We start from the raw sequence: 7,699 nt of genomic DNA on the forward strand, positions 1-7,699 counted from the left end.
AACGGTTCTAACTTCGCGAAAAATTATTCAATCGAGCCCAAATTTGTATCAATGATGCACATATGACAGATTGATAAACAGTCAAAATTTGAGATTTTTTGATGCACTCTATGAAAAGTTACAGCATGTTGAATTTTTTTGTGGGAGAAAAAAAGTTGCCTATCCCAAACATTTTGGCCATCCCCTGTATATTAGGTGTCCAAAATGCAATGCTAACAGGCGATTGGAAATTGTGATTTTCTCAGCTTGAAATGCGTTCGTTAAGCTTTTTATCACCTGGAACGCAAAGTACAATTATATTATAAGCGTAATAGTAACTTTGCAAAATAATCAATTCCTTTCTAAGGAAGCTAGGGGACGATTTTTCTAACGTTGTCCTCAGCCTGTCCAAAATACATGAATTACCCTATGTCTTGGTCAAAATCGAAAGAACAGAAATCTGTCAGATTTTCTAGATATCGGTTATCACAAATATTTGACAGCAGAACTACTAATAGTGCTTTAATCTCGTTGAACATGTTTGGAAATTCAGGGCTATCCGACTGGAACAACTGGTTCACTTTGTTCACAAGAGGAAGCACGTAGTCCAAGAAGTTTAGAAGCGGTTTCGTCATTGGATCTTTGAGATGGCACAAAATACGCTGAGCCGTGGTATTGTTGTCGCTGTTTGCTTGGAAAGAAAAAGACATGGCTAGCTCCGGAAACCTTTCGAGACTCCGTTTAACCACGGATTCCAAGGACAGCCATCGTGTTGCCGATGCATGTAACGTAACATCTTAAGAGGTTGCATTTCGAGGATACTCTGTATCATTACGAATTCCTTTGAACGTTTCGGACTGCATGATAGGAAACTGTAAATATCTCGCAAAAGCTGTTCCAAATACGATGGCAGCTTTTCGCACGCGTAGCTGGCACAGAGTGCCAATGAGTGACAAGTGCACTTTATGGCAAATTCATTGAAGCTATCGTTAAATTTTGTCCACAAATCAGGAGATGAAGACAGTTTTATTTAAAACACGTATTAATCAATTAAAAGGGGCCCATATAGCCGAGGCGGTAAACGCACGGGTATTCAGCATGACCATGCTGAGGGTGACGGGTTCGATTCCCGGTCGGTCCAGGATCTTTTCGTAAAGGAAATTTCTTTGACTTCCTTGGGCATAGAGTATCTTCGTGCCTGCCACACGATATACACATGCAAAATGGTCATTGGCAGAGGAAGCTCTCAGTTAATAACTGTGGAAGTGCTCATAGAACACTAAGCTGAGAAGCAGGCTTTGTCCCAGTGAGGACGTTACGCCAAGAAGAAGAAGAAGAAGATTAATCAATTAATTATAAACTGAAAGTGATAGCATATTCCATTAAGAATTTGCTTATGAGCCAAAGACAATCATTCAGAGGCGTCTCGTGACCCGTAAAGCTGACTGTGCACTTGAAAAGTTTTCACATGGGATTGTAATATGAATGGAAAACAGTAGGAACCTGAACTCCGCTAGACAAGTGAATCTATCGACGATTTCGTCGGGAAAACTACCTTATTGTTTCGATTGATGAAACAGAGGGTTTTCTACCGCCATCAGTTTAAGCTTCTTAGGCTTTGCTCGCTCATTGTAACTGAAGATAGGTTCTTATTCTTTTGAGATGGAAAAGCTTCTTCCAACGGCATCAGTTGTAGACTTAAGTGTTATTATCAGAGGAATAAGCAGATACTTTTCTGAGAAGACATCTTCCAAATTGTTCTTAGTAAGTTAGCTATCTCTGCGACTTTTTTTGTGTAAAACATTCTCAGCTCATTGGTCAGCTGGACTTTATCGAAATTTGGGAAGCGAGAGTAGACATTGCCCACCAATTGCTAAGGGATTTTTTCGGAATAACTTTTGAACTTTGAAGAATCCACTCAGAAGTGGATAAATGACATTGAAGAAGTGGAACACCCATTGCACAATTTGGGTCACTCTGTAACTATTACTAGTCAGTCTGTTCTCTATGCTATTCAAATAGAACTTAAATCAAATTGACCCATGTGAGTAACCCATGATAATGCTATGACTGTAGTCGACACATGCGTATCTGTTTAAGGGCTCCAAGGGTAAGCATTAGAGGGCGGGATTAAAAGTACAAATCTGAGTACACTCAATCGAAGAGGGTATTCTACTTAGATGATTCGAGATGCGGTACAACCTTTTTCTCAATCGACCGCCTGGCAAACGAATTGCGGGAGTAGATTGTCTACCATATCGCGCTCCATTTTCCTTTGAATGTTGCTAGAAAATTAAACCGTACGCGACGTGCAACTAACTAGTAGTGAATGAAAATGCCACCCATTCAGGTCCACCCGAAGGTATGCACGCATGCCAAAAGAGTGGATGGGCGGCCTCCGTTGAATGGTACAAGTTCTCTCGCTTTGCTCTTTCGCCTCGCTCTCTTGCTGAAGCATACAGTAGCTCAAATGCGACGTTGCCAAACTTAGCAGCTTCCCCGCGAGCGCAAGCTTGGTGTGAGCAAACGATCTTTCCTTTCCTCCGCCACCGATGAGGCCCACGTCCATTGGAAGAAGTGCACAAAAATTTTACTAATACATTGCCAAAGCAGCACAGAACAGTCGAACACAAGTAAACACAGTTCTTGCATGCATATACAGCGCTCCCGTGTACTTCTGGAAGTGAACTGAGGCGAGAGATTATTGGCGATGCTGTCACATGATGTTTCGCATGCTTCGGCGTGGAGCACTCTGGCAGCGACAGGGTGGTGGCATAGTGAGATTAAGTTGGAAAATTTACCTGATTCCTATTGGATACGCACTAGTATTTCATAGTGGTTTGTTCACTTGAAGTTGTGAACATCAAAAGGATCGAATGAGTAGTTTATATTGTTTGTAGCAAAATGTTGACATTATAGTGATTTATTTTAGTTGTTTATCAACTGTGTAGTGAACGCAGTGGACCTATGGACGAGACGCCACTGCAATCATTAAAAATAAAATTACAAACTATGAGTAACAAACATCGTTTCAAGGTAATCTAGTCCATGAGATTTGTAACTTGCACAAAGATAACAATTAATAAAAATTACCCTGTAAAGCTTATCACCATAATCTTCTATCATTCTGATCACCATCACGAGTGTTTTTACAGCCCCGATATCAGTAGCAGTGGTGCAAATTTTCAACAGTTTGTCTTGAATGAGAAACACAGATAAAAATAATGAGATTTACATGTCATGTAAACTTCATTTTAGTCATGTAAACTTAGTGTTATGATGGTTTACATGATATATCATGTGAATTTGTGTTACATGTCATGTAAACTCTCAGAGTCATGCTGAATTACATGACATATAATGAAAGTTTACATGATATTTCATGAACTTTACATGATATGTCATTTAAGCTTCTATGATATTCCACGCTCCAATCATGTGCATCATATGTCACAGAATTTTACACTCTTTTTTCGATCTATGAAGCCAACTTTTTTCAGTGTAAGAATTCGATTTCTTACGAAACGCTGGAATCGAAGTGTCAACAAAACCGAAAACAACAAAAACACAACTTTCGTTTCAAGCGTTCATTAAAAGCTTTAAATGCATCTGTCAATCGTTAAACTGTTCACTCATGAACGAAGCTATCAGGAATTCATTACAGTGCCACGAATGTTGCTGTGAAAGCCAAGCTTTTTCAGTCTGCCGTTCATGTTACTGAAAAAGCTTACTTAGTCTTGTCAGTTTCAACGGCGCCGTCTGATTTTTTTCAATCGCGTTGTTATAGTGGCTTTATACCGCGAAGTTCCTACAAAATATCCCAAATGGATCTTACAGGACCCTCATCTACGCCGGCTGGCTCTAAACTGCTCAAAAAAAAAGGAAGCGAACGAACCCTCACTGAAATAGCCGGACAATTTATCTACATACACTCCCGTTCAAAAGTTTGGGGTCACCCCCTCAAAAACATGTCATTTTTTTAGGCCCATATCTCCGCCAATTTGCGTCCGATTTCAAAACCCTAGGTTTCATTCAAAAGATAATAAGTCAAAGAAACTTTGAACATGATTTAAAAAAAACTTTTTCAAACAATTTTGTATGTAAACTTAACCCAAAGTTACCAAATTTTCTAAAAAATGAATATAAACTTACGGCAGTGTCGCTGGAAATTGGGTCGACCAAATTTTAAGATGAGAGCGGTAATATGACCCATTTTCTATTAGCTTTCAACTGCTTTTTATAGAACTTAGCTAAAATATCTAGAAAAAAAGTTATTAAGTAAATTAATCCTTGATGTCATCGACCAAAAGTTTGGGGTCACCCCTCAAAATGCTGTATCGGCCAAAAGTTTGGGGTCACTATCGTAAAACATGGAAAAGTGATTTGTTGATATCTTTGTCATCTTTCATTCAATTTTAATTCTTCTTGGCTTATTTGAAACAAAATGAATGATACTTACTGCATAGACATTGAACCACAAATATTTTTTGAAATTTACTTACTAAAACTTAACGTAAAGTTGCCTCATTTTTTGAAGCGTGGTAAAATGTGCTAACTTTACATAACATTTTTATATACAAAAATCGTTAAATACGTTAAGTTGAAGACATCAAACGTAAATTTAGTTAATTATCTTTGAAATAAGCCAAAAATAATTAAAATTGAGCTATAGATGACGAAGATATCACCAAATCACTTTTCCATGTTTTACGAAAGTGACCCCAAACTTTTGGCCGATACATCATATTGAGGGGTGACCCCAAACTTTTGGTCGATGACATAAAGGATTAATTTACTTAATAACTTTTTTTCTAGATTTTTTAGCTAAGTTCTGTAAAAAGCAGTTGAAAGCTAATAGAAAATGGGTCATATTACCGCTCTCATCTTAAAATTTGGTCGACCCAACTTCCAGCGACACTGCCGTAAGTTAATATTCATTTTTTAGAAAATTTGGCAACTTTGGGTTAAGTTTACATACAAAATTTTTTGAAAAAGTTTCTTTTAAATCATGTTCAAAGTTTCTTTGACTTATTATTTTTTGAATGAAACCTAGGGTTTTGAAATCGGACGCAAATTGGCGGAGATATGGGCCTAAAAAAATGACATGTTTTTGAGGGGGTGACCTCAAACTTTTGAACGGGAGTGTAGATGGACCAAAGGCGAAATGTGCTATAGATCCCGATAGCAAATGCGAATATGAGCAATCAACATATGACCCTGGCAACGCAATTCGTCATTTCCGCGCAAAACATCCCGCGCAAGCGATAAAAGCCAGACTTCTCAACGATGACGGAACAGCTGTGAAAAAGCCCCGAGTTGTAAAGAAGATACCGATTGCCATCGACAAGCAACTATTTATTGATTCAACAAAAAAAAAAGATCACCAAGCACAACTTGTATCTGGCAAGCTTGGAGTGGGAAGCTTTTAAACAGATTGATGACCCTATTGCCGCAGCTCCCGGTATTACCATAAACCGACAGAACGTGAAATCATTACTACATTCTGCATCAAAAGAAATTCGAGCCGTATTGGCTGAAGAGATGAAGGGCAGACTTATTAGTCTAAAAATGGATTCGGCATCGAAGCACCATCGTCATGTTTTGGGCATAAACGCCCAATATGTGCTACGCGACAAAGTTGTTATAAGAACATTGGGTAAGTTAATGTACACTTAAGAGTCATCACTTGTCAACTAGTCATCCTTTCTAAAACAAAACCCTACTAACAACACCCCTCACCCCCACCCCCATTTCCTTCACCCTAAAACCGTGGCGTATTTCATTAGAACGCTAATATTCACGGCAATACATTTTAAATTTTACTCCAAAACAGGCATGCTTGAAGTCAATGAACGCCAGACAGCTGAGTTCCTGAAAAGTAAAATCCTGGAAGTTGTACAGAGTTACGAAGTACCAGTTTTACAAATCTTTTCGGTCACCTGTGATAACGGCGCCAATATGATTGCCGCGGTGAAACTGCTGAAGAAAAAAATGGCGCACGCCATTCTGGCATCCCTCATCGATGAGGACAATGAAGGTGAATTGTGCCTTGATTTCGATGATGCGTTTCTCGAATCGCTGAATAGCGATTTTGAAAACAGCCTAAACCTCATCCGGTGTGCAGCACACATTGCAGCTCGCTATACTGGAGGTCGTTGATAAATCAAATGACTCGGTAAAAGCAGTTACCGCCATTTCCAAAAAATATCGTAACATCAAATACAAGGCTCACTTCCAACATCACGACGCTAAATATCCTCCAATCTGGGGGGCAACAAGATTGGGAGGTATTTATAAGATGATGTCAACCGTCGTCAACCAGCAAACATTCTTCGAGGAGCTTGGATCGCAATTTCCAGAGCTTGGTGAGTTTTTCTTATCGATAACTTGCTTCTCCATATAAACCTTTAACACTCAAATGATCACTCTTATGTTTTCAATTACATTTCATGTATTCAATATTAAACCTTCAAAATAGACTTTCCACATTCAACGAAACCATTTTTGTCGAATTTGCATCGTCTACTTATAACAACACTGTTCTACACATTTCTCAACCAAGTTCCAAGAAACCTCTAATACTGAGTATATTTGGCAGCGAAAACCTCAAACTCCCCTTCCCTATAAACGTACCTTAGTTAGTATGAGTGTGACAAAATGTATTCAATTGCAAATTGGCCAAGACTACGGACGGTCGGTTCAAACATTGTTCAAATCGTATGTGACAAAATGAGTATTATATCTAGCTGTCTTGCTATCATATCCTATCTATCATCCTCTAAGTTTGAATAACAAATAACTCAATATAATGTACAACTATACTACAGATCTTTCAAGCCAATGGGAATTCATCAAAAATTACGAACAAGCCTTCAAGCCATTGTTTCTAACCACGAAGAACATGCAGGCTGACCAAGTGTCCCTCTGAGATTTTTACATGCAGTGGTTAATGTCAACTAGTGCTGTTCGTAAAATGAACTCAAACCCGTTTGCTCCTCAGTTGGTACAATCCTTGGCGAACCGCTTGAAGAATCTTCGCACGTCAATGGCATTCAAAGCAACGCTTTGCATCGACCCCCGACTCAGTAGACTCATCGATTATAAGCGACAAATTCGCATTCCTCATCCTTTCCACTAATTCATCGTACTGAGCCTCCGCAATCACTCCATTTACTACAGCCGTTGCTTTGGTTCTTATTATTTATTTATTTATTTATTTTTAACTGTAAATTTTGGAAGAGGGAAAAGCCCCCTTGAGTGATTTCCATTTGAAATCTTCCTCAAAAGGGCGCAAAACCTCTATATCTTTTCTAATTAACGTTACAATACAAAATATTAAAATTAGGCTCATGCGGAGGAATTCCATGTCGGAGCCGAGATCATTCAGGGAATCCATATGGCATCACGTAACCGAAGGCGAAGCTTGAAGCATCAGTGCGGGCAAAGGAAAACATTCAAAAAACAAGGTATCTGAAAATGAAAAGGCAAGAAAAAAAAACAGCAGAAAGTTTCAAACCGAATAAGAAATATCCATTAAGTATTTATAAATGAGTTTCAAAATTGGAACATTTTTCTGAGCTAAAACATCACGAATAGATATAGGGATAATTGAACCCAAATTGGATATTCGATCAAAAAATATCTGCCGTGGTAAATTGAACCTTGAACAATTCAAAACAATGTGGTCTATGTCCTCATATGATACGCCACAATAGCAAAG

General features: G+C 38.6%; 1 pseudogene; it reads right to left on the minus strand.

Annotated features, from left to right (window-relative positions):
- Positions 1 to 401: 401 nt before the first annotated feature.
- LOC115267020 (uncharacterized) lies at positions 402 to 7,168 on the minus strand (annotated as a pseudogene).
- Between the last annotated feature and the right edge of the window lie 531 nt (positions 7,169 to 7,699).

Source organism: Aedes albopictus, chromosome 1, assembly GCF_035046485.1.
Source record: "Aedes albopictus strain Foshan chromosome 1, AalbF5, whole genome shotgun sequence".
Classification (NCBI taxonomy): Eukaryota; Metazoa; Arthropoda; class Insecta; order Diptera; family Culicidae; genus Aedes; species Aedes albopictus.